This window comes from Falco rusticolus, chromosome 6 (assembly GCF_015220075.1).
Source record: "Falco rusticolus isolate bFalRus1 chromosome 6, bFalRus1.pri, whole genome shotgun sequence".
Classification (NCBI taxonomy): domain Eukaryota; kingdom Metazoa; phylum Chordata; class Aves; order Falconiformes; family Falconidae; genus Falco; species Falco rusticolus.
In genome coordinates, this window is record NC_051192.1 from 48757686 (window position 1) to 48784754 (window position 27069).

General features: G+C 44.9%; 1 long non-coding RNA gene across 5 annotated transcripts in view; it reads right to left on the reverse strand.

The window, feature by feature from the left end:
* The window catches only part of LOC119150123, a 45771-nt gene extending 24404 nt beyond the window's left edge, over positions 1-21367 (reverse strand). Inside the window, exons 1-6 of one of the 5 annotated variants that reach the window (XR_005104943.1) lie at positions 21327-21367; positions 20403-20554; positions 3338-4274; positions 2455-2676; positions 1897-2084; positions 580-668 (exon numbers count right to left, since the gene is read on the reverse strand). This is a non-coding gene — a long non-coding RNA (uncharacterized LOC119150123). Of the gene's footprint in view, positions 1-579; positions 669-1896; positions 2085-2454; positions 2677-3337; positions 4275-20402; positions 21200-21295 lie in introns of those variants that run through there. The other 4 variants (XR_005104945.1, XR_005104946.1, XR_005104944.1 and 1 more) reach the window with 4 other exon arrangements.
* Positions 21368-27069: the final 5702 nt, after the last annotated feature.

Sequence of the window (27069 nt, forward strand, 5' to 3'; positions counted from 1 at the left end):
CCACATTCCCACCCTGTTGTCCTTGCTGTCTATTGAAAGGGCAAGTGTTGACGGTGGGATGGCATGCCTGCACACCAGAGCCCCTTTGAGCAATACGCCTGCCGAGGAGGAGCCAGCCCAGGCTTGAGCACAGGCAGGGGTGGCCTGCCTGGTCTTCAGTCCCATCACTGCTGTCTCCCTGCCTGCTGCAGACCATGGCCATGCTGTGCTCAGGGCTGGGCTGCAGCCTGAAGCTGGAAACAAGTTTTGGGGACAGCCAGCTGCAGCCTGTGCGCCCGCTGTCATCCTCTGGTGTGACTTTTAGCTTAGCCTCTTCTCTCATGCAGTTATTGCTCGCAGCACCTGCAGAGCCAGAGCAGGGTGCCAGCACCTATCTCCAGCTGAGGCTCTGGCTAATGGCATTTACAACTAGTTAAGAATAATAGTTAAGAATAACAGAAATTAAACTTTATCTGCTACACATGACTTGCACCTAAAACACGTGCATCACACCACATATGCGGTCATAAACCCAATCATCTGAATGCTTACACACTTCCCAAACTGCTGTGTAAAATCCAAAATGCTGTATAAACATACCTCATACATCACTCGTGGGTGACAAGCAAATTCTCATAACAACGGGCCTGTTGTTTCCTAAGTAACAAATGTATGCCAGAGGGAAGTAGCTAAAAAACAGAGATGTTAGAAAAACCTAAGTGCAAACCAGGGGGCAAAGCATGAAGAAAAAATAAAAGAGGCCAAATTAACAACTTCAGGCATCTACTAACAGGACTATTATTGCAACAGAAGTGAAATTCAACCCAACAAATAGCACTGATAGGCAGTGTTTAGCTAGTGCAGGAATATATCTTGACAGCTGCAGAACGGTTCCTTGAACAGCTAATCATGACGGCACATTTCCAGGAGCCAGGCTTTGGTCCCCCAGCTTTGCACCTGCCTGCACACATCCCAGTGCTGAGCTTTCACTTTGAATTGTAGGTCGGGATGAAACCCCCGACTGATGCTGAATATAGTCCAAGAGCTCAAAGAACAGTGCTGAAAGGGCTGTAACCTCAGCAAGCTACTAAACAAGGGTGATTTCTGTCTTGCTGCAGCAAAAGGTTTTTCATTATTTTGATAATGGTTTCAGTAAGAATACCAGAACAATCTTTCTTGTAAAAATTACCCAAAACCAATCTATAATCTCTCTGATATGGCTGCCTTATACAAAACTGTTTTCAGCATCTTTAAATAACTTTTTCCCCTTATTTTTTTGCAAAAATAGATGAAGTTTTTGATCCTCTTTAGAAATGTCATTTTCTATCAAGTGGGAAGAGTGTTCCCAGTTCTGCAAGCACTTGTTACCCGGTGTGCCTTATTACCAAGTCCAGTCCCATAAAATTCCACAAAACTGTTCATAAACCTAAATATTTACAGGACCAAAGTCACAGCTTTTCTGGAAGGGTTCCTAAATGTTTCTGTGTGGATCACAGCTGGTCTAAGGTAACATGGTCCCTCTAGACACATAGGTGTGATTGGTTTTCAAATCTAGCATAACTGTTCAATGAACAGAAATTTCCTGTTTTAGAAGTACTCCAAAGTGAAAAAAAAATAATTGAAAAAGTATATATCTGTCAGCAAAACAGAGCATGCAGCACTACCTTATATTCATGGGCCTTCTCATGCATGTGGATTAGGAACACGCTTTTCTGAAACCATATTATGCACAGTCCTGTTTTCCTTTTTGTAATTATTCACCTTGCTATTTGTGCACGCTTGGGAAAAATGTGGGACCCCCAAGGTGGGCAAAACCACAGTGCTAAGCTCTCAGGAATCCCAAGAAACCACTGTGGACTGTAGGGTGAACACTCAGGTCCTCTTCCAAAGGCCTCTTGAGGCTGCATTTGTACTCACTCTTCTTGTTCACTGCCTCCAGGCCAGGGTGACCACTTGACGTGTGGCTGTGACCAAGGAGCAGAAAGGCACCCTTGACTCAAATTAAAGCCATGACTGTGAGGAGCCGCTCGTCTGCAGGCTCAGCCCCTTCCTGCCGTTGCCCAGCTCCATGCCCAGGGTACTGCGGGGCTGGGCAGCCCTTCTCCCTGCAAAGGACAGAACGAGGCTTCAGCCACCCTTGGACCATGAGCTGGAGCTCTGCAACCTGTGCACAGACCCAACTGCTTCGCGGGGAGCTGGGCAGCAGGTGTGCTTAGTGTGGCACCGCAGCATGCGCAGAACGCTGCCACCTGCCCCTGGCCTGTCCCATGTCTGGCACTGCCATGGCCCTTCTGCACTGCCAGAGGAGCCCAGCGTCACCCCCAAGAGGATAAGGACAGAGACCACAAATCACGGTGCACTTTCCATGCATCATGGTGCATTTCCCTGTCCAGTGATTTACAAAACCAGCAGAGCAGAAGAGCTTACAGTATGTGAAACACAAATGACTATAAGATGTAACAGTTTTCAACTTACATTTTTATGGCTGTGATCTCTTCCTCCAAGTTGCACATCCACAACTGTGACATTTGGATGACTGCCAAGGTAAAAGCTTGACAGACTCTTGACAGAAAAACAACCACTACAACCAAGGGGGAGTGACCGGTACTTAATGATTTAGTACAATTAAGACACAGTCCTGGCTTATTTTTCAGCCTGGTGGACATACTGAGTCCACTTACTAATGGTTTCACATGCCTGAAAAATAGGAAACAATTTATTAGAGATCAGCTTTTGAACCATGTACTTATTTTTCATAACACTGCTAGTATGGAGCCCCAGGTGATTGCTCCAGCTTTAGCTCACATTCCCACACTGGATTCCAATAACTTGTAGGAGTCATGACATGAATTCGTAAAATTTACACAGATGCTAGCAATGCAAAACCTCCAGCTGCGTCACTTTCCAGCCTGGAAAGTCCCTGATGACCAGCAGGGGAGCAATCCACCACCCCAGCCTGCTCAGGAAAACCAGGAATGTTTGAGGACCCACCTATCCCACAGGACATCTCACTGCCCCACTTTTGGAGTCTTCTCAGCCACAGCAAAAATGTTCATGCATCGCCCCGAACGCCGAGCTACACCACTCCCATGGCCCCACTGAAAGGATGGATATTCCCCTAGGCGGGCTGTCGACAGTATGCACCACACAAAAGGGCTGGGAAGGCCCCCCAGACACTGGCCAGTGAGGTCAAGCAAGGACAAGGTGACATGTGGTGGGACTGCACAAATGAGGCAAAAAGCCGTATCTCCATGCTGAAGCTGGTGAGCAGGGATGCTCCCCCAGCCACTGCCCTTCCTCCTGCTCCCCACATGGAGGAAGAGGTGCAAAGGTACTGGGTGCAGGACCCATTTCTTACCTCTGCCGTCAGCTGCAGCAGGTCTTGGAAACTTGGATCTGCCCCGCATGCCTGGAGGCATTCCTAGAAGATCCTTCAACTGTTGGTGGTGTTTTCTGGAGTCAAAGGCTTAGTGCCTGGGTGATACAGTGGGAATAGAGGATTGTGGAGCTCTTCTGGTGCACAGATGCAAGCTCCAGTTACCAGCCCAGTGCATGCAGCCATGGCAGTGTCACCGCATCGTGCGCCTCTTATACACCCATCCAGGCAAGCAGCCCACGAGCAGCAGGTAAGGGTGCATGCTGCACAGCAGCCCTCTCTGTCGAGCACAAGGGACCATGGGCAGTGACAGGGCTGGGAGCCTGCTCTCAGTGAGGATGCAGGTGTAACAGCATTAACAGCTTGTTTATTCATGCTGGATCCTCCTAATTTCTCTGGGAGAATCCAGATGTCCCAACAAACCATCAGTGCAGCAGTTCTTATATCAGCCATGGAATTAGCCAGGTCTCTGTTTTAGCAACCTGTATGTAATTGCAATGGACACTCAGATGTTTTGGCAACCAGATGCAAACAGCTAAAACCAGTAAGCAAGTCTCTGCTCTTTTCCTACCTCTTGCATCCACACTGCAGGTGTCCCAGTGGCTTTGCACAGTATAAGGGCTCCTGCCAGCAGGGAAGCAATTTCTCCCCTGGGAACCCAAGGCTGCGCTCACAAGCCTTCCCACCAGCTCCACCACCTAGCCTTGCTTGGTCTGACCTCTGATCCTTGTGAAGGTCCTGCCAGTCTCAGAGATTATTTAGATCACAAAACCTTCATTCACAGAACTCTGCTTTCCAGTGCTTTCCGGCACTGCAGTAGTACTTGTATCTCCTGACATACTCAGGGGCTTGCTCAGGTGCATTGCTCCCTTCCCAGTCTTCTGCAGCAAGGTCAGAGGCTTGTTCTCCACTTTTCAGTCTGAGTGCAGAAACAAGAAGAGGCAAGAAAAAAATAATTGACATATTACCTTCAAACAGTTCAGATCCGAACATCAGTAAAGGAAAGCTGAAAGGTGCTCTTCTGCTCTTTCTGCTGCTGCTTGAAGGACTCAGAACAAGCAATCCCAGCACTCCTTTCAGCTTCAGAAAAAGCCCCAGTTTGAAGACTGCGATGATATGAGATAGTGATGATCCCCAGACAGAATGCAGATTCAGAAGATTAACCCACAAAACTGTTAGACTGTAATGGTAAAGATTTGGCATTGCCATTAGAGCTTTGCAATAGGAGTCCTGTAATGGTGATGGTGTCAAACCAAACCTTGCAGTTAGCAGAGGTGAAGTTACTGGGGTTTACCCTTTATCATCTTGTCCTCGTTGAGAGTAAAGTCCCATGTAACCTTATCAGATGTAGCAGACACCTCCAGCTGCCACGCAAGCACAGCTGAATACCTCAGGGATGCAACCTTGATGGGCTGCAGCATGCTTTTCCAAGCTGTGATGTGACCGTAAGTCATATTAGAGCATGTAAGGAGAAGAAGAAAGCAAAAGATGCAGGCCATACAAAGTGCTAAGGGGGCATGACTTTCCACAGCCTGGCACCTCACCATGCATCTAAGTTTGAAGAGGGTACCAAATACCACCCTGTCAGGATGGCATGACTTTATGCCTTTTGGGTACTGTTGAGAATGATGAAACAGAAGAAACAGAGTTAGGGGGGTCATTTGCAGAAAATAAGTGTGTTTGTCTCCCCTTCTTTCTGTCTCTCCCCCCATGTTTCTGTGGGTAGGACTAAGAATTTGATGATCTATGTTCTCATCCATGTGCTAGATCCTCCTCTGCAGCATCTCTCCCAAAATCAAGGTCACTCACAAGGATAAAGGCAAGAGTCACAGATAGATAGGACCTTGGATCTCTGGTCTTGTGCCAAAAAGATGTATTATTTTCATTTTTGCATGATTTCTTTTTTACATTACAGGCACATATTTGGTGACAACATAGTTGCAACAAGTTATCCTATTTTGGGAAACATGAATAGAGAAAATGCCATACTCAGTCAGTTACAGCACATGTTATACATCAGTGACCACCACAAACAGGAACATTTGTTACTCAAAAAGACCATACTTCAGAATCAAATTACTGGTTTTATCTTGTGCCTAATGTGAATGATAAAAATTATAATCCCCTTTTTTTTACACTACAAATCAGCTCCACTGAAACCGTCTCATGTTCAGGTTCTCTTTGCAGCATTGTGTTAAGGACTGCTAGCTGAACATAAAACTGATATCCAAACCATCTGCTCACCAGCATTTCATCTCTTTTGCTCTAATCTCCTCACACATAGGAAAATTATCCAGCTGTCTGTCTGAATACATGGACATATGGGATCTCAAATGTGCAAGGATTTGCAATGTCCTTCCTGCTGCCAAAGAATTCCTGTGCACATTACCTGTACATGTAAACCTTATCCTTCTCTGCAACAGAAAAACTACCTGCACTGTGAGAGTCAGATCATGGGATTTACACTAATAAATGCTGATCCAACTTCCTGTCAAGCGTTTATCTTCTTCTAATAAAACTTCTTTTGATTTCAACACATAAAATTGTAATAAAGCATTTTTAGATGACACTAAGATATTGGTCCTTCAGCCAAAGTTAACAGAAATAAAGATTGTGGAAATCAAAATTTCTTTTACTGAGAAAATGTATGAAAAACATAATATAAAATGGATATGACTGCTACATTACCAGTAAGAGAACAGCCAAACCTGTCTATGGTTTATCCAGAATCCTGTCCTGCCTACTTTAAAATAGCAAAAGGCTTGAATTAAAGTGATCTGTTAAGTTCTGAAATCCGTTACCATGAAAAAGCCTTTCCAACAGTAACAAGTAAGTCAGTCACTACTATAGGTCCCAGAACCTTCTCCCTTCAGCTATTGCTAGAGCAAATGGGGAACTGTTTCTTTCCTTTCAGAGGTACATGTAGCATCCCCAGTGGCAGCAAAGAGTTAAAACCCAGACATTCACGCCTCCAGTTTAGAGGCCAAAAATTACTTCACATTCTTGGGAGTAAACTAATTGCCAGATGCATATGAGAGTAGATCCATGTGTAAAAACACAGTACAGAAACATTCCTAATTAAGTAAGGGTTGTACAGCCAAAGCACCCATACTGCCTAAGGTTCCTGCAGGACCTACCAAAATACCCAGCTCACCCAGCCCAGCCAGTAAATTAACTATTTGCACTTAGTATAAATGCAAATTTATTAACAACAGAGGTTGTAGAGGGCAAGGCTGCAATGGCTTCGGGTTCATTTCCGAGCAAGAGCCAGGGAGTGAGGCCAGGAGGGCTGCGCCCCGCGGCACTTTTCACGGCACAGCAGCACCATGGGGTCAGGCATGAGGCACATCCACTCTGGACCCATGGGACAGAGTCTGGGTCAGACCTGGAGGTCAAGTGGCAGGTCCTTGGCTCTGCTCAGAGGTGGCACAAGCTGAGCCACAGCAGGGTACTGCCTGAGCAGGGGTGCTGCCGGCTGGCATCGCTGTGTGGCATCCAGGTGGATGCTCAATGTCCTTCTTCAGTGGAAGGGGAGGTTAGTCTCTGTGGGGGGAGGCAGTGAGGAGGTAATGCCACGGGGGAAGGACAAACCTGGCCGAAACACTTCTAGCCCCAGCACTGGCACCGAGCTGTTGGCCAGGTGTCTTTCTCCTCCACCCATACCCCCCTCACCTGTCCAGAGGAGACCCATGGCTTCAAGGAGGGAACAGCAAGAACTTCTCATGTGGATGCCTTTCCCCTCAGGCCTTGTTTTCTGTTTGAATTTGTTTGCCTTCGGTGTCCAGCCTTCAGTTCCTGTTATTCAACAGGATTAAATAACCCTTCACAGCCCTGGATTTTATCCCCGAGCAGGAATTCACAGGCTATAAGCAAGCTATTTTTCAGACTGCTTTCCTTGTTGTTAAGCTATGCTAAATTTACCAAGCCTGAAGACACTCACAGTAAGGGATTTGCTCCTGTACTTGACTGCCTTGTGTGTCCTTTCCTCCAGGTATCTGAGTTTTGTCAGAACCTCTAACAATTTTCTATGCCATCTTTCAAGATGAGCCTGTTTGTCTGGTATCCTCAGATAACCTCACCTTCTCTTCATTTGTCATCCAAACACGTTTGAGCAAAGGAAGGGCAGACAGAAAACATTTGATTTATCTTTATAGCCCTGATTGATTTAGTGTCATCCACAGGGACAATAAATGGGACCTGGAGGGGTATAAAAGTAGGAGATTTAGTTTAGATTAATATTAGCCTTTCTTGCCACAGTGGAAACTCTGCAAAATCTGCTGGGACCGCTATCCTCTGTAGTCCTGCAATCCTCCTCCAGAAGTGTCATTTCCAGGACCCTGCTCCACCTCAGATAAGCCAGGCCTGAGTTAGCCTTTCCACAGAATTTAATTACTTTCAGTCCCACCAAAATGTGATGCCCATCACTCCTCTACAAGTGCCATGTGAGATGATCAGTGGTATCTAGGCAGGCAGAAATTCATCTCAGGTGGTGACTTGAAGCAGCAATACCCTTGTTGCCATGCTTTTTGCCCTGTGCTGTTACTTCCCGGAAACTCCTAAATTAAATCCTGACCTGATATGCACGAATACTTTTTTTCCATGCTGCGTGTTTTATGAATGTCATCATGAACTCACCTGCAGAGGCACAATTGTAGCTGCACCAACATCATTGCTATGGGTTTGCAATAACCACAGACTTAGACAATGGCAGAGCCTGGAAGGCTCCTCTGGAGATCACCTAGTCAATCCCCAGCTCAGAGCACAGTCAGATGGAGCAAGTTGCTCACGGCCACGTGCAGTCTTTAAGATCTCTGAAGACAGAGGCTCCACAGGCTGTCTGGACAACCTGTGCCCGCAGTGGACCAGCCTCCTAAGGCATCCCAGCAAGCCTTTAGTCTTCTTTGCTGCAAGGGCACATTTCATGATCAACTCATTGCCCACCAATGCAATGGTGGACCAAAGCAGAGGTGCAAATGGTCAGCCCCCAGCCTTTGCAGGTGCCTGAGCTTGTTCCTCCCTAGGGCAGGACTTTGCGCTTTCCCTTTGTTGAACTTGATGAGGGACCTCCCAGCCTATTCCCCAGCCTATGGAGGTCCTGGATGTCAGCACTGCCCTCTGGTACCAAACACAAACTAAAGTGCCAACACAGGTAATTTGCCTTCGTGATCCCCACAAACTGATCCTAATATAGGGCAAAGCCAAATGTCAGCATGAGAACAAATGCAAAGTTTGGGCTTCCTAATGTCTTTTATCTCCTGCTTAGCCCATGGAATACATTATATGCAAATTTTCATCTTGCATCTTTTTTCCACATTGTATACGTCTGGTAGACAGGCTCAGTGGAGCATCCTGGAGAAAACAAGTGTAATTCTGTGTAAGTGTAAAATAAGTGTAAGAATAATGAATAATTATTTCATTGCAAATCATTTCAAAATAATGAATAAAAAGAATAATGAAAAATGAGGCACAAATCAAAACTATGGAGCCCTGATTCAGTTTGGGGGAAAAGTTTTGGAGAGACAGGAGGGTGGGATTTGTGGACCTTCTGTAGAGCTTGCTGGTTGTGACCCAGTACGTGACAAGTGGTGGCAAAGCAGTGAGCACCTAAACTTGTCCCTAACAGTCTGCTTCTGAAATAATTAAAATGCCACAGTGTTTATGGCAGAGGCCAATCCTGAAATACAGGCAAAGTCTAATAGGTCTGGGCAAGTCCAAATGTGACTTCTTGAACTCAGTGTCCAAAATCAATCTTTAGGGACAAGCTGGCTCCTCACACCTCTTCATGACTCTTGCAGTGCATAACTTTTTCCTGTTTCTTTTAAAATAAAGCCAACTAGACAGTTCCCAGGGGTGCAGAGCAGGCGTCGAAATGCTGAGCAAATGTAAATGCTTGCCAAGGTGTGTGCTGCTCTGGCAGGACCCTGGTCCAGGATTCCCACTTCTCCTGCTTCACCAGAACTTATTTCAGTCTAACAGTCAGGACTATTCAGTTATTCAGACTTGCACAGGCTACAATGGCACCCCAAAGCTGCAGTAACACTCGGGACTTCTCTGGGACAAGACCTTGATCCCAGCCCAGAAAATTCAAATAAAGGGTCCATGTTTGTCTCTTTGGTGACCAGCTTCCCTAGCAGATTCAGCATGCAACAGCATGAATCATTGCTCAGTGTACTCTGAGCTCATGTCACTGGTAGCCAACCACATGATTTCTTAATCTAATATAATGAAATCAATGGAATAATAGGAAACCCTTTCATTTTTAACAGCACAAACACCAGCTGATTTCATTGTGTGCTGGCAAGCAGAGCTATTAGCTGTCAAAACAAAACAAAACAAAAAAGAAAATTGCTACAGAATAGAAAAATTGTTTTCTAATGATCTGTCCTAACGTTCAGGCTGGGTGAAGTTGAAGATTTAAAAATGCTTCTTTTACTTGAAGTTTCTGATGCCTTCCCCTCTCTTTTTCTCTCTTTCACACATGCACACGTACTCACACACCATATTTCAGCTCATGACCCTGCTATTCCAAAGCATGAACATGATACAGAAAAATCATAAATGTAAATCAAAACCCTATCAGTGACGTTTGATGCCCTGTCTCTCAGCTGAGACACAACAGTGATTAGATATGTAAAAATGCCTTCTCTTCACCTAAATTACTTGCTTTCTCATCAAAGTATTTAGGAGAGCAGATTTTGGTGGCTGTGGTAGGAACATTCCTCCAAGAAAAAATTTCACTCATTCAAAAACCATCCTGAATACTTTACTTTCTGAAACAGAAACAGCAAATCACGTGAAGGACATGCTTGTGGGAGCCAGCAGACTCTGGGTATCAAGTGCAGAGAAGTACCTGATGAAAAGGAGGAATAATTTTATTGCACAGAGGAAACATGGTGCTCCTGTTGTTCCCCGCTAGCTGCAAGGAAGCAGAATGCCCCTCTGGCATGTTCTGTGCTGGGGATGGCTCCACATGCTGCACTGCTCTCCAGACCCAGGATGACATAGCCTTTCCAAGGCTCTACTGTGGGAAACTGGAAAGAAAATACCAAAACTCTCTTCTTCCCAGACATGGAGAAAAAGACAGAAAAATCAGAGCACTTGTTGTCAGCATTCTTCTGCTTGTAGATCCTTCAAAGACATAAAAAAATCTTCTAGCGCTGCCAAGGAAATAATCCAAACGGAAATGTGGGCTGCTCTTAAAGCTTTCACACAAGTTATGTCAGTCACCTTCACATAATGGCAGAGAAGCCAAGCCCTTCAGCATGGCTGTTTCCCCCAGATTTCTTCATCCCTTATGATTTCAGCCTTCAAAGGCATCCCTAAGTCCAGTTTACATCAGCACAGGCACGCCCTGAGCTAAAACATCCCTGAAGGTCCAGGCAAGAGCAAGGAACATCTGTGAATCAGGTAGACTTAACTGGTTTTGTGGTACCTCTTCTCCCCACAGCCACTGCAGCAAGCAGATTTCAGTTCGAGGGGGGAACCTGGCACAATGAGGAACACTTGGGTCAAAGGGAAGGCTAATGCATCTGCTGTAGAAGTGCGATTTGGTCATAGCTTTATTTTACCAGCAAGCAAGGGTATCGTTTCTGAGAGAGCATGAACAGATTTTCTTGTGCTACAACAGAAATCATCCTGTACTGGCTGACTTGTGAGGGGTGATGCTCAGGAGACAGATGAAGTTACTGGACAGGGTTGTTGGCGGTCGATGGTGTGTGGTATAGAGCCGTAGGAGAGCAGGACATGCCGCTCCAGGGATGCACGTGGAAGCTGCACAGTGCACCTTGCATGTGGGATTACTGAAGAGCATCTGGTTAGGATCACAGAGTCCAAGCTGTTTTGCATGAGTGGTTGTTTGAAATAAATAAGTGTTGCATATCCCCTCGCAGTGATTGCCTCACAAGCTGTTGTTGAGAGGGAAATGTAAGCATGCTGTGTCTGAGTTAGTTTTCAGAGGGTTAGCCGAGTTATCTGGCACTAGCAGCCCAAAATACATTTGGTGTACATGCCTAACTTACAGTGCGGCTGTTCCAGGGCTGTGTATATTGCTAAATAATTTTCCCATTGTTTCACTGGTTACGTTGCTCTCATTATTTGGCTTGGCTTTTGTTTTATGTCCCAGTCCCTTTACAACCTGTCTCATGGAAAATGCATAGCCCTTTCCTGAATCTAATTTGAAAGACCCTTTTTTTTGCCCACACTTTTTTGAATCTCCCACCTCCCTAGTGATTTTGAATGTCCTGTCTTACCTACAGAAAAATAATTCTATGGCTTCAAAAAGAAAAGGTTAAGGAGGGATTGTAAAATTTTATGATTTTATATATGGAATAGCCTATATACAGGTCCTCTCTACAGGATCACTTTATACACAAGAAAAGGAGGTCGAAAGGTCTGGTTCATGACAGAAGCAGTTCTTTGTGCAGGCTGCACACCAACCTGGGCACCTGGCAAGGTGTGTGCCCTGGCTGATGTGGCAGGGGGCAAACATCTGGGGGGCTGCAGGACCCCAGACATGCTCTCACAGCATTTCTGCCAGACCCGAGGAATTAACTGCTCTCAGCACCTCACAGTCACAAGCTGCCTGCCACTGGTGGGGTGTCCTACCCCAGGGGGCTGCCAGACTGCACCGAGGTCTGTGCTGGGCAGCAATGGGGAGATGCTGCCCCTGCCCCGCTGCCTGACATTGCTGCTGATGGCTGAGCTCCGGGGGAACCAGTACCTCTGCCTTAGTGAGGCTGGAATTTTCAGCTGCCCCAGGCCTTGGGCACAGCCTGGAGGCTCTTATGTCCTCAGCTCCAGGGTCCCCTACCTAGTCAACTGTCCCAAAATGGGCACCCATCCTGTTGGTGTGGCATGCCAGCTGGCACAGGAGCCAAAAGTCTGTATTTTTAGGACTTCCAGACCCTGATCATTCTACCTGGTGACTTTCAGTGGAGCAGGGGAAACCTGGACTATCCAAGTAACTTAGGCAGGTTTAAGTCCAGGTCCTATGGCTTGCAGTCTCCCAGTTCACTATCACCAAGACTTAACTGGGAACTGGGAACTGGCAGTCTAGAAGCTCCAGGATCCCCTCTCTAGGGGAACTGGGAAAGAAGTTAGACTTTTGGGAACTTAGGGTCCTGCAACTGCAGGAGCTTCAGCTCTCTGGAGACCACTGAGCAGGCTGCGAAGAAGTAAGGACACCATCCAGCATGGTGGCAAGAGAAGAAATGAACCCATCAGCACCCCAAAGGCTATCCCAGTGACTTGCTGGGACTCTGTGGAAGCACCTTGCTGCAAGTGAGCTGCCTGCACACTGCATACAGGGGTGAGCCTGGGGAGAAGGATCCGTGGGGAACTGAGGAGGTGGACTTCTCCTAAGCATTAGGAAGTACAGTCCTGCAGCTGCCCAAAGTAGGGCACTGGAGACACCTAAAACACAAGGCTCACAGACTGTGATGGGGGGTGTTGCTGGGCCCTGATCTGGGGGGCCCGACCACACACTGGCTCGCTGGGCTGCCAGCAGCACGGGCACACATGGTGCTGAGGCAAGGTGCTCTGCATGTCAGCCATACTGCAGCTGCCCCGCTCCGCATGGTCACATAGCCTGCACTTCTCCATCAGCTGCTCTGCACCTTTTGGAGCAGACCTTCTGATAGAGATCTGAAATGAAGCCCATCCTTTTCTTCTGAACAAGAGAAGATTCCCATTAATCTTTCCTGCGTGGAGGCAGGCCCCTCTGCCCTCTTGCAGAGCTGTACCAGGGTTCCTGCTCTGTTACCCACCTCCATCTCCCATGGACTCAGCATCGGACAGCCTGGGAGCTGCTGACCCCACTGTGTCGGTATCTGCTGCCCTGTGATGTCCGGCTGGAGAAGTGGCTGGGATTTCTTGGAGCCTTATGGCTGCAAGGTTGAGGTCAGGATGTATTTGGTTTGTTGACTTTCTCCATTCCTGAAGAGGCTGCTGTTCAACACTTCCAGGTGTCAGGTCTTTCTTAGAGAGTCAGCTCCAGCTGGGAGACTGCTATTGTACTCAGCCCCATTGGAGCTGTAGGAGAGAAAGAGAATCTGCTTGGTGAGTGACTGAGAGTTGCTGGCTGGTTGCTGGAAAGCCTCTAGGTACATCCAAACTTTCAATAGACCTGGAGCTGGAGACAAGTTAAAAAAAAAAACAAAAACAACCATGCTGCTGTGGTGCACCTCTTACAAGGTGCTTGGGATGCTGTTTGGACCCAGTATGACATAATCTAATATGCAACCAAGGATCTGATTCAAATGTAGAACACACAAGGTTAAAGATTTCTCTTCCCTTATTCTTACAGGCAGTCCCTGGAAGTTTAGGCAGGAGCAGTCCAAATTTCTTACAAGATGCAGATGGATAACAGTGCCCAGAGTCTCTTCCATGTTGCACTGGGTGTAGAGTGCCTACTCTGACACTTCTACATTTCTCAGTTTCCCAAAAATAATTTTTAGTTGGTCCAGCACTAGCACAGTTTGACAGTATGAAATCTACCCCGTCCAACATGTCATTGCTGCGCTTGGCACCGGTCAATGTGCTGACAGTCATGCAGGCGTCCTATGCACCAGGGCGTCCATGAGCCAAGTGTGAGCACTTCCTACAGACCTAAGAAGGAGAGGACTTGTGGAGAAACTTGTTTTGACATGGTTGACATTTTGTTGGAAAGAAGGCTTCCTAGAGTTACCAAACTTTACTGACACAAGCCTGTTGGTGGTATGTGGTGAAAGGAGAGGACAAAGAGAGAGAGGGTGAGAGCAAACTGCAGTTCTTGAACGACAGTGGGGATACTGCTACCTGACAAACCATGGGTTGGAAATATTTATGGTGAAGAGTTTGGGTTGGCCTTCAGTGGCCAGACGGGATTTCAGATCCCAGAATAGGTCAAAGGCAACATCAAGAGAAAAGAAATTTGGAGAAAGAAAAAAATCAACAACTAGGAGAAGCCTGTTGTGTATTTTACAGGTTGATGGTATCTGTATCACCATCATGGCAGCACATCTATTACAGGTATTTAACATTTGCCTTCTTCCTTTTTAATCTTAACTTCCATACCAGCACTTCCCTGTGATCACGCAGACCTTCACAGCTGTCACCAGCTGAGCACGCCACTGCTGGGACCTTCACTGGCCAACCAGGGTGGGACAACAGTGTACATAAGGCCAAGGTCAGCAGTCGGTGCTGCATCCAGAGAGACACACCACACAGAAGTACATACATCAGAAAAGACAGTCCCCTTAAAAGTCCAAGGCAGAACACCAGTAACAGCATTCACAAAAAACCCAGTAGAGAATACGTCTGAGTCACATCTGGAGTCAAGGGCCCTTCCCCTTCTCTCATCTCTTGACTTTGCTGGCACTGGTAGGAGGAAGCATGGATGCTAACACAGCACTCCTGATTATGTGCCACCAGTCATCACTCCTCCCTCTCTAAAAGTAAACGTGGGGCCCCTCTAGGCCAACTTCACCAGGTGTGAAAGAAAGACAAGTTTGTTGTGCTCAGGTTTTTTTTGCTGGGACAACACTTGTTCCACATCCATATTGTCTGAAACCTCACCTTTTACCTTTTGGTTACACATCTGACTACTGAGCATTTTCCTGCCTCTTGCACAGCATTCCTGAAGGGTGTTCCAGCGCCAGGCCCCTGGCAAGAACAGTGCAAGACAGGGTGGGAAGACGGTGGGAAGGGAAATCCTGGGTTCATTAAAACTTCCTTGGCAAAACTTTTCCAGAAACTGCCTGCTCTCTTGCCATGCTGCCACAGGTCCAGTTCAGCTGAGTGACTAATGAGCAAGGCAAAGAACCGTCAGCTGTAGCTCAGAGACTGGAGTGACAGCCAGAGAGAGGTCTTCTCCTCAGAGGACAGAAAAATGTTTGACGCTTGGCCAGCCTATGAATCTTTCCAAAAGAAGCCTTTGATGTCTAGGACCTGGTGGTACTCTAGGGCCCTGGTTTGACAGAGATCTAAGTCATATAGAGACCATAAATCACAGAAATACAGGGCTGGAAAGGATCTCAGGAGAACACCTTCCCCACGCCATGCACACAGGCAAGATAACTATATCTTGGCCTTTCCTGTCAGATGTATGTCTGGTCTGTCCTTAATCTCCAGTCACAAAAGTAACAGGTCTTTCTCGGTGTTCTCCTCCAGTACTGGATTTTCCTAACAGTAAATGGTATTTCCTAATGACTAACCTGAATCACTTTTGTCATAAATTAAACCAGTCATTCCCGTATCCTTATGGGCACAATTCATCATAGTCTTTCATAGTAATGTTTTAAGTACTGTAAGTCTTTCATTATCTCCCATATTAGGATCCTTCCTTTCTAGATCAAAAAAACCCCAACACACCAGTTCCTTGAACCTTTCCTGACAGGTCATGTGTTCCAAACATCTCATCATCCTTGTTGCTTTCCTCTGGCTCTTCTCCAGTTAGTTTCTATGCTTCATGAAGTCCATGGCCCCAAAGCAGACACAGTGCTCCAGTCAAGACCTCACCCACACTGAGCAAATCTGAAAAATTACCTCCTGTGGATTACACAACACATCTGTTATTAAATGTCAGTACAAGACTGGCTGTGGCGTTCTTTCTACTTTTTTTACAACACCCTATCATTAGGTTATTAATTAAAAAATTGTTAGTCCTTACAGATGCATCATCACCTTCACCTTCTGTCCTGTAGTACTGCTTAAATGTGTTGCTAAATCAAGACCCAGATTGGAAGTCATCCATGGAAATGAATGCTGTAATTGCAGCAGCAAGAATGGTATAATAAAAGCAGCAAGAAACAAGTCACAGACTGAGTACTGGTGTGCTTAGACTTCAGAGAGCTAATATGCCTATGACTTTGCTTTTGGTAGAAATCTGTAGAGTTCTTGGCAATATTCCTAACAGATGTTATGTGCATGCATATTTTTATTCATGAGCAGTTCCCTCACCCAATCTTATCAGCATCTGTAAGAACAGGATCCTAAATCTTGCCCCTGTCTTGCACAAGCAGGGGTCAGAGCATGTATCTGTAGACCTTTCAAGGGTGTGGATGTGCAGACAGTGACAGCAACCTAAGAAAATAGGCACCAAAGATTTTAAAATATAGCCCCCAGTTTTGACTTACGAAGTTTTCGTCTCCTAATCATACATAGTGTGGTAGGCATTTGATATACAGAGTACAGATGCTGAGTGCTGTTGAGTGGGGACTGCCTGAGATGACTCCTGCTCAATTAAATTCTGTAAAAGTTTCTATCCCTTAACCAGTGAATATTTGCTTATTCCTGGTTTATGAAGTAATATTTGGCTCTATAATGGTTCAATAAATATTGTGCTGTAACTGCTTCCATCTTAATCAGTTTGCTTCAAAATAAGATTTCTATAAATCTTGATAATGCAGGGAGTGGACTGAAAGATGTTTGGGTACATTTTGTTTCCACATAAAATATGTTTTATATGCTACCCAGCAAAAACACCCACAAAAGACACAGGCAGGTCTTTGTAAGGACTATAGGAACCATATACAGAAAAAAAAAAATCCTTTGTCTTTGTTACTGTATTCATATCACTTGTCCCCAAAAAGCAAAAATAAAGCATAGACCTAGGAAAGCCCAGAAAGACAAGAGGATTGAATGCATCTAGACACTTCAGCTAGACCAAGGTCACTGGTGACCCTGAATATTTAGACATATGACACATACATAAAAGGATACTTGAACCATCAAGAAACAGAAGATTAATCATCTGTTTCTCTTTCCTTTCTTTCCCCAGGGGAAAAAAAAAAAAAAAAAAAAAAAAAAAAAAAAGCCTTGCAGTGATTCTTCCCCCCTCACAATTGATTCTTCTATTAACCCACCGTAAAGCACCAGACTTCAACTGGGAGGAATGGGTAGCTTCTAGTTTACAGTAGCAGTTAGTAAAAGGGGTACCTAGGCATTGAAAGAGGGATTCCCTTTGCTGCTTCAGCATTTTAACAAGTGCTGGTGGTCTCTGAAAAACTGAGGTTTCATAAACCCAGGACAGGGAAAGGACAGGGACAGAGCAGATCTCAAGCAGAGAAATTCCCATAGGAGCAATTATGGCAAGGAAAAATAGCTTGAGACTAAGCTCTTTTTGAACTGTTCTCTTCAAAGTCCCCAAGAAAGGATATTTGAACTCCATACAATGAGCATGTAGGTGGCTCAAGCCACAGGACTGCTGGATTTGACAGATGCAAGGGATCAGAAGACTGGAAGAGGTTCTCCAGTTTAACACCATTACTTATATATCTCTGTGAACTCAGAGATTGCAGGTTTCACCTGGACTATACACTGCTCTGCATCCTTTCTATGGCTAACATGACAACAATACCTTGGCACCAAGAAATGTCAAATACAGCTTGTATCTTCAGCTGAGGGTCTCACCTCTTCTTCCAGTCTTTCACTGCTGTGAAGCTGGACAAGATTTCACAGAACTGAAGCATACAGAATTATTCCTTCTCTTTTACCTCCTGTCACAGGACCATTTGCTCTGCTATACATAAGTCCCAGCTTCTGTCATCCACTTTATGTTATATCAGATGAGCCCTTGCTTGCTGAGATGAGCTGTGAATAAAAGTAGGCAGCTGGTCTGAATCCTCTCTTCCAAGTAATGCAAGTTGGAAGACACGTCTAAGAGAGCTCCTACACACTGACAGCTAAAAACAGAACGGGACTTTTTTCTTTTTTCTGTTTTAATGAACTGGTTTTTAACAAACCAAATGGGTTTGGATTCTTTGCAGAGATCTTTCTTTGCTCAGAGTCAACCTTGGCAAGCATCTCATCAAACTCAACTCATGAAATTCACTCTGAAGATCAAACACTGGTGTCCTTGTTCCCCTGCAGAGTGTGGATTTGATTTGAAAGTCCATGTGATCACTAAGCAAACACCTCACATAAATTGCAGGGCAGATTTGTTTCTAGTAGCTGAGATAACCTGCTTCACCTGCCACTTGCAAGCTGGAAAGTTCAGCTCCATAAACCATGGAGGAGCCAAAAGTATTCGGGAGTTTCTCTGAAAGCAAAACCGTGGTGGAATGGTTCAGCATGACTGACATGGTACCTCTCCCCCAGTCACTACTGATCAAAGCCATGGCCTTTTGAAAATTCCAAAGAAAATCTTTGTATCGTGACATTGTCCATCAGCTCTGCCCTTTACTATAACAGCAATTTGCAACTACCCACCAGTACCACTGATGTGTTCAGGAGGAAGTACGGGAAGATCCCTTGAAAACAGACTGACCCAAACATGGCACACTAGTAAAAGAAAAAGCCAGCATATTAGGTTAATTGTTTCTGCTGGAAAAAGCACAGACGCAGTACCTCTGGCAAATAAGATAAATGATGCATGTAAGGTCTGATTTAAGACACAGCAAAGTCAAAGGCTCTCAGAAGTCTGGCAGGCTTTGGATAAGGTCCTCACACTGATTCACACACAGCAGGGGAAGAGCTGAAGCCCCTGCTGTGCACTGCCATTTACTGTGCCTGCTTCAGTCACTTACAGCTGCCTTCCCTCTAGACATGGAAAAAATTGACCCCATCAGTCTAAAGACCACATCTTGATGTTTCACCACATTTTGGATGTAATACACTACCTCATCTATTATTGTGACTTAGATTAAAGGCATCTAAGTCCCGTGGAGCTAGTGGGAGTTTGGCCTTGGTTTCTGTTAAAAAGCGATGAGGCATCACTGTTTCCTCTCTTCTTTTTTTTTTTTTTTTTTCTTTTCCTGAAGACACATCCATCCGCTTGTATTTTATTTACTGTTAGTTTGTTTGGGGAGTTTGTTTGTTTCCAGGGGAATACTAAGCAAGAGAGTAACAGTCATTTACCAGCCCATTCTCACAAGTACCATTACACCCATGGTCGCACCAAGCAATCTGCCTGTACCACCGCAGGGCAGTGATCCTAAATATATGCAGTAATGAAACTTGTTTCTGTTGGTTCTTTCATCGTATCTGTGATAATATAGTTAATCTGCACAGGGTTAACACCACCTTTTGCAACTCAGATTTCTTGTACTTTGCAACATCATAGAATCATGAAGCCATATTCACAGGAGCATAGGTGTGAACACCAGGAGTCTGGGGAGAGTTAGAAACGATTTGTTCTCATGACCATGTGTGGGAGCAGGTGACTGTCCTCTGGAAGCTGAGCTGATTTCCTCGCGGAAGAGACTTGCACAAACCCCTCCTACACATGTGGTGGTCCAGCAGTGGGATTCCTCTGAGCTTCTTCCACCTTTCATCCGGGGAGGATGGAGATCAGTCATCACTAATAACAGACTAATTGGAATCAAGCGTCCCTTCATTGTGTTGAGCATCTTTAAAAAGATGGTAATGCTGTGACCAGCCAGCTCAGACATTGAATTTCCAGCAGACAGCAAAGTTTTGGGTCATTTGCAAGTTTGACTTAGTCACCCCAGAACAAAACACTTTATTTATTCTGCATAATCTAGCTTTCTATTTCATGACTTATAAAGGGCATATTCCTCTGACTGCATATTTGAAAGGGTGTGTTCACCATAGATGTTGTTTATTAACATTTCTGCATTCCTGTCAGCTTTTATCTCCTCCTTGCAATTAAAATGACAGTCAAGAAAGACAGAGAGTACTTTAATTTATGAGACTTCTAGAAACAGTAAGGCAAAGATTTCCAAAACAAAAAGATTTGTTTGACCCATTTACCTGTCAAATTACTATTTTCAAACTGGGTTTTCCCACTACACTTTGTTGCAACTGAAAGATGCTTTCTGTTACATATAGTTATTCCATTCCAATGCTTTTTTTATGATGATCACAGAAAAATAATTTTCACAAAGTCCATATGCGTCAGGAAACACCGTGTTTTTAACTACAAGTGAAAAAAAAATCGATGTTTTTCCCTTCCACACTTTCAAATAGTTCGGTCCAGCTACCAGCCTGTGTAGCTTGTCTGTCACCGATTCCTTTTATTTCTACTCAACACCCATTCATCCCCATTAATCAGGAGGATGGGTTCTTTCTGGTATTTTCATGAAGAGAGTGTTTCCAATGTGAAACCCACCTCTTCAGTGAAGGTAGAGTCAGCTCACTCCAGGCCACCTCAGACATCAGCACTTCCCTCCTTCGATTCTCAGAGAGTCTGAATCCCATCCCACCACTCTCCAAGACTCTCCCAATTCTCTCTTGAACTCAATCCTTAACTGAAGAGCATGACTGCAGAAACCAGAACGGACCAGGTAGGGTAACAAAGTCAGAAGCAAGTATAACTCCACTAAAACACAGGTTAAGACAATGCTTGAAGTTTTACTTTCTTTTAAACTTTTAATACGCAAGAAAACAGTGTAATGACATCTGCCTTGCTAACACTGTGTACAGCCTCCTTTATGTTACTACTCAAAGCATGAATCATATAAGTGACATCCTTACACCGAAGTGTTTACCTCAGTGCATTGTCTGCATCACACATTAGTTTGCTTTTACAGGGCTGGAAATTAATTTTGGCACTGATGTTGTTATACTTTGCAAGGTTATAACTTGAAGACTTACAGGTGAATTGCAAGATTTTCGCGAACCAGAAAACCTGTAAAACAGTACAAAAACAGTTCCCCAAAACAGAGAAGCAAATACTGAGTCTGATAGCTCAGATAACCTCTCTTAATACAACTGGAAGATGTTTTATGTTTGCACTTCAGATATTTAGATACATGTCCTGCAATAAAGATCCTCTATCTTCTTTAGTCTTGCAATAAGGCTGTAAGACATCTCGTCCAAAGTCTGGAACAACCGGTGGAAAACCTCTCATAGACTGTTGTGGTTTAACCCCAGCTGGCAGCTAAGCCCCACGCAGCTGCTCACCCACTCTCCCCACAGTGGGATGGGGGAGAGGAATACGAAAGTAAAAGTGAGAAAGCTCGTGAGATAAAGACAGTTTAACAGGTAAAGTAAAAGCCACACACAAGCAAAGCAAAACAAGGAATTCATTCACCACTTCCCATGGGCAGGCAGGGGTTCAGCCATCCCCGGGAAAGCCGGGCTCCATCACCCGTAACCGTTACTTGGGAAGACAAATGCCATAATGCTGAATGTCCCCCCGCCCCCTTCCTTCCTCTTCCCCCAGTTTATATACTCAGCATGATGTCCCATGGCACAGAATATCCCTTTGGCCAGCTGGGGTCAGCTGTCCTGGCTGTGTCCCCTCCCAATTCCCCGTGCCCCTCCAGCCCTCTCGCTGGCAGGGCCCCAGAACCTGGAAAGTCCTTGACTGAGTATAAACATGACCCAGCAACAGCCAAACCCATCAGTGTGCCACCAACAGCGTCCTCACACCAAATCTAAAACACAGCGCTGCACCAGCCACTAAGGAGATAATAACTCTGTCCCAGCTGAACCCAGGACACCAGCTCTGCAGAGCCCTTGGCTGAGCCCCTGGGTACCGCAGGCTGCTTTATGCATTTCAGCTACAGCCCCCTTGATGGGACACTGAGAGCTACAAAAATGAGGCTTTCAGTGGCTGTTCTTATGAGCCCAGTCCTTCGGCATGGCTTCTTCCACCACCACTCCAGTGTGCAAGGAGGCCTTTCACAGCCTCGTTGAAAGGAATGGGACAGCATGGAAAGCCACAGCCCAGAGATTCGAGTTTGGGAGAATCAAGCAGCACTGTGATGGGGCAGGGAAGTGGCACTGCAAAGATTTTTGTTAAATCCAAACAGGTGTCTGAAAGAGCAGGCAAGTTCATGGTATGATGAGGGAGAGTGGGAAAGTGATCTGTGAAAGACTTTGGGACATGTGAAAGGAGAGGGCTATTACAGCCAGGAGGGTAACTGGAAACTGGGACAAGATGCAGCAGGAATGTGGCTGAACAACACTTTATCAGTTTTTTGATAAGATGGATGTCTTTTAGACAGAGGAATATGAGTCAGCCAAATCTCTCTGGACATCTCTATGATATCACATGGGAATTATTAACTAAAACTGCGAAAATGGGAATCTGCACAGAAACGGTTAAGAGATGAGGACATTTCTGGGGAGATGACAATGGAATTTTCTGCAAAGAAATGTAATGAATTGGAACAGTTCTCTCAGGAATAAGTATGAGGCTAAGTATAAATTCAAGATGGTCACTGGCAGAGAAAAAGGAGCATCCGGTAGTATTTATTGATGTAAAAAAGCTGGGAGCATTATTAGCATAAAGGCTCATGATGCCGTATGGGCCAAACCCAATGACCTAGAGGGTCAGGCCAATTAAACAAAACAAAGTTTTATATTCTACAAAGTCCAGGCTTATGCACATAGGGACAAGTTACCCAAGCTTTTGCAATCATCAGGAGTTCTGCCAGCTGAAAACGAGCATGGAAGAAGACCTGTGTGTACAGGTTGCATGGTGACTCAGAGCTCTGACCTGGCTCTTCCCACTCAGCTTCCAAAGCCAAACTGGGCATGAGAGGGGAAAAGGCAGGCACAGGAGAGTGCAGGAGAGGAATTTCCAAAAAAGACAAGTAGTAGATAGTACTGTCCATGGGGCATGGGCAGCCCTTTGGAGACCTCACAGGGTTGCTCTATACAGCTTTCCTTGGCCAGTTCTTCAGTTCTTTCCTTTCCAGTCTTCATGTTGAAGAAGCAGATTCAGTGAACACGAAGCAGGTGCTGACCATGGGATTACTGGGCAGGCTGTCTTAAGACACCAGGCTAGACAGCTCTGGCTTTTCAACCAAAGGAAAGCCAAGGCTGAGAATAGACATGACTGTCCTTTGTAAATGCAGCAGTAGAGTAAAAACCAGAGGGGGAAAGCAGCAGATTGAGCCAAGTACAAAGCTCAAATGTGTATAAACTAGACATAAGTACCCTTACCCTGGAAATCACAAGCCTGCTCCTCACTACTAGAGGACCCCTGTGCTGAAGCAGTCTCCAAATAGGTGCAGCAAGGATAAGAAATCTCTCTGCTTCCCGGAGGGACCTAGGTAAAAGCTTGGACATAGTTTAACAATGGTTGTAGATAAAAGGACTGACCTTCATGACCCAGAATTTTTTTCCAGGTCCACTCGAGCTGAAGAGGAAGTGCCAAGAAGTCAACAAAAGTTAGAAAGATATGGATGACACATGCTTACAGAAGCAAAAATGGAAGAAGGAAAGACTGTTAAAATACAGGGAGGAAGTCCTGGTGGACTGCAGTTGTTTATAAGCAGTAGTATTTGCCTGTGAGAGTCTATGCATATACAGCTACAGCCATAATTAAACCCCACACCCTTTAGCCCTTGATTTTAAGTTCCTATTAACTCAAAAAATCCAGGAAGGCAATTAAAAACGCTATTTCTTTCCTCCTCAGTTAATGACATGGGAATAGAAGTGACCCTACCTGTGCCAGTTTGCATCATGGCAAGTCTGCATCCTTGCTGTGCAGTGCAGAGCCTGCATGGTGGTACCAGCTCCCAGCAACACTTTTCTCCTGTAGGGAGCAGTCCTACAGGACATCCTTCTGCACAGTCATCTGCAGTTCATTATCTCTGCAAAGAGGAAATGGAGCATTATATGATGTTGAATTACAAAATATCCCTAATCATCTTGTGTAAAGGAGCAGAGAGTGAATACAAATTGACTGCAAAGTAAATAAATTCCAGAGAAAGTACAAAAGCAACAATACTGAATTTATTAAACCTGACCCTTTTTTGGGGTGTTGGTTTTTTGTGGTTTTTTTTTAACAAAAGTTTCAAAAAACTCCGGGAAAAAGTAATGGGTTATACTATATTTGTTCCACTTGGATAGTGAGCTTCCTGAAAACTATGAAATAGCATGGACCACAGTTTTGGCTCCTCAGGAAAAAGTCATCACTCGTTGATAAAGAAATCCCTAAAGGACCTGTACCCAGTGCTTTGGTGTTTTGCTTAAAGTCTGCTTGGTCAGGGAGGAAGGGCAGGAGCAGAGCTGCCTGCCCCATTACTCATTGCTGGCAAGAGGACAGGAATCAATGTTTGCAAATCTACAGCGTGCTGAAAGAAGATATTTACTGAACTGAAACGAAAGGTTAACTGACAAGGACTATGCCTTTTTTCAGAATATTTGTACAAAGTAGACCAATGTCTAGGTCTATGAAAATAGTCATACGTGCAATGAGTTTAGTAGGATTAGTAACGGCTGATCGGTTTGTGGACCTGGACTGACTATGCATAGCTTTTAAACCCAAACTTAGAGTAATTGTGCCATTTTCTTGATTAGATCTAACTGTGAGGTAAGAATTAGCAATGGTGGCAAACCTGCATGGAGAAATGCAGGTTGAAGTGGACTCCAAACTGCACTTGGCTCCTCCATGTTATCAAGCCTTACTTTGGCAGGATTTTCCTCTGGATAAAGGATCAGGTTCCTGTACGCCATCCCTGTCCTGCTGCTGGTTTCTGCCACAGGTATGATGGTCCCAAGGACTGGAAGAACAGGCAGAGAGATACAGAGATGTGATGGGAATGTTGCTGTTCAACATAAAGAAAGAGCTTAAATGGGGAAAGGGCTATAGTGAGGGATGAAGGAAGAATGCACTTGTTGCAAGCCCTTCTCATGAGTAGATGCACACTCTTTCCTATACTATGGGGTTATGGTGAGTAGGGAATAGCTGCCCATGGTAGGCGGTGTGCAAGCATCAGTGATGAAGAGGCAGCCATGTGGGTCCTCGCACAACAGCTGTGCACTGCCCTCATTATTGACACCTTTGTGCTGAGAGGGAGCAGGATTTTATCCACCTTCCAGTGAGAAATGATCTACCAGCCTTGCCATGACAGATCATATAATAAACCATAACTATGTGTCTTTGATTCATTGTAAGATGTACTGCCTATGCCAAACACCTTGGCAGGAGTGCCAGCTATCGAGGAGTGAAGATTTGACAGCTATGAGATCAAATAAAAAATGGGTACAATGTATCATCCAAAATAGTGACATTTTAAATTTCTTTCTCTTGTGTGGTCTCAGAAAAGGATAGGACTGGCTGGCTGTCCATGGAGGAAGGTTGTTATTGTTTGTTTATTGAAGTCCTATGGATCACTATTTAACATGAACTCTGGCTTAACAAAAATAAAAGTTTCTGTATTTATAACTTGTCGGTTTTAGAATGGTTTTCATTCTGCTGTTTTTCCACCTTTTCCTTCTCTCTTTGGCAAGAGAAAACAAAGTTGGGGGGAGGATGGAGAGAAAGTGCAAAAATAGAAAGGAGACCTTGTCTGCTGAAATTCAAAAGAGAAACCAAGGCTACATTTTTCATATGGCTGTTTCTTTGGAAGAATTGAGCACTGAGATTTCAAGAAAAGGACTGATTTCCACTGAGAAAAAGAGACTGAGGTTTTTTTCCCTTTGAAAAACTTTTGTTGGCTTCATCCAATACTTCTCGAAGAGGTAACCAGAGAAACATAAAAACACATGTTTTCTAGTTCATAATTACAATTACTTCTCTCTAAAACTCATGCACCGCTGCAAGACTGTCTAATGCTGTAGTGCCTGGGGGCAGGATGGAAGTGAGTGTTGGTGTGTACCTTAATCTCAGGAGGAAAATATCCCTTTCAATATTTTTCACATCTACTCAAAAATACCTAAACCCACCTTGATTCTCTGCACTCCATGCACGCCAAGAAGAGAGCCAAGAACTCTAAGGATATTCTTCTCTCCAAATAACATATTTCTCCACTCAAAAGGGGAAAAAAATAATTGCCATCAGTATGACAGACTTCCAGGAAACAGTGGAATTAATTTATAGTTGACGCGGTCCAAGCTCTGTTTCTTTAGGCACTGGCAAGAAGGAGGCTACTTTACCTCTCTATTTACATAACTAATGAACATAGGAGACTGCTTAACAACGTCTCATCAAGCAGCATGAGACTCACCTTCCTAAAAGCAGACTTACCGAGATGTGGTGCAATCATTTAGCTCTGTTTTAATGTGTGTTAGTAGAGGAAAGTTTGACTTTACATTATAAGACATACTTTTTCCATGTTCTTTAAAGGAATCAGGTTTTTTAAAGGTACATTTTTATTTAATGCTAATGATCCATTTTTCCCTTTCTACTCAAGAAGCCTTTTATCTATTATTTCCTCATTAAAAACTTATTATGCTAAGAGTACACTAAAATATGTTGCATTTTCCCCATTCTGTTTTATCAAAAAGATCTTAGGTAATGGCAAAAGTGGTTTGGCTTGAGGGAAGAGATAGAGATCAAATGCAAGAAAGAAATTACAAAGACAGGCTCTAAGATGTTGCATTAAATGAACTCAAACATCACAATTGCCACCTCAGAGTTTAACCCCCTGAAGGAATGAACCAGCAGCCACTGCCTTCTCCAGAGGGCTTATTCCAGAGGCGGCTCATATGCAAAGGACAGCATCCTGTCACCCCAAACACGATAACCAGTTTGCACCATATTACACCTGCTCAGTATGAAACCAGGCCCCTCTGAGCACAAGACAAAAGAAGGGACAGAAAGGAGAGAGCCTGGTGGCCTCCCATACCTGACGGCAGCCACAGGCAGGGAGGGCAGGGATGGGCTCAGGGGCAGCGCTCCCTGCCACAGTGAGTTTGGTCTCATAGGTAAGTGATGGGCAGAGAGGGGGGCAACTGGTTCTGGCTTCTGCCCAAGGGCAAACCAGTCCCTCCCAAGACACCTCGGTAGCTGCTTGTTGTTTTACAGATGCCCATAGCAAAGCCCCAGCTCTCTGTCTACTGAAGTTTTAATTTAAAAGTGGCTCAAGCTGCTTGGA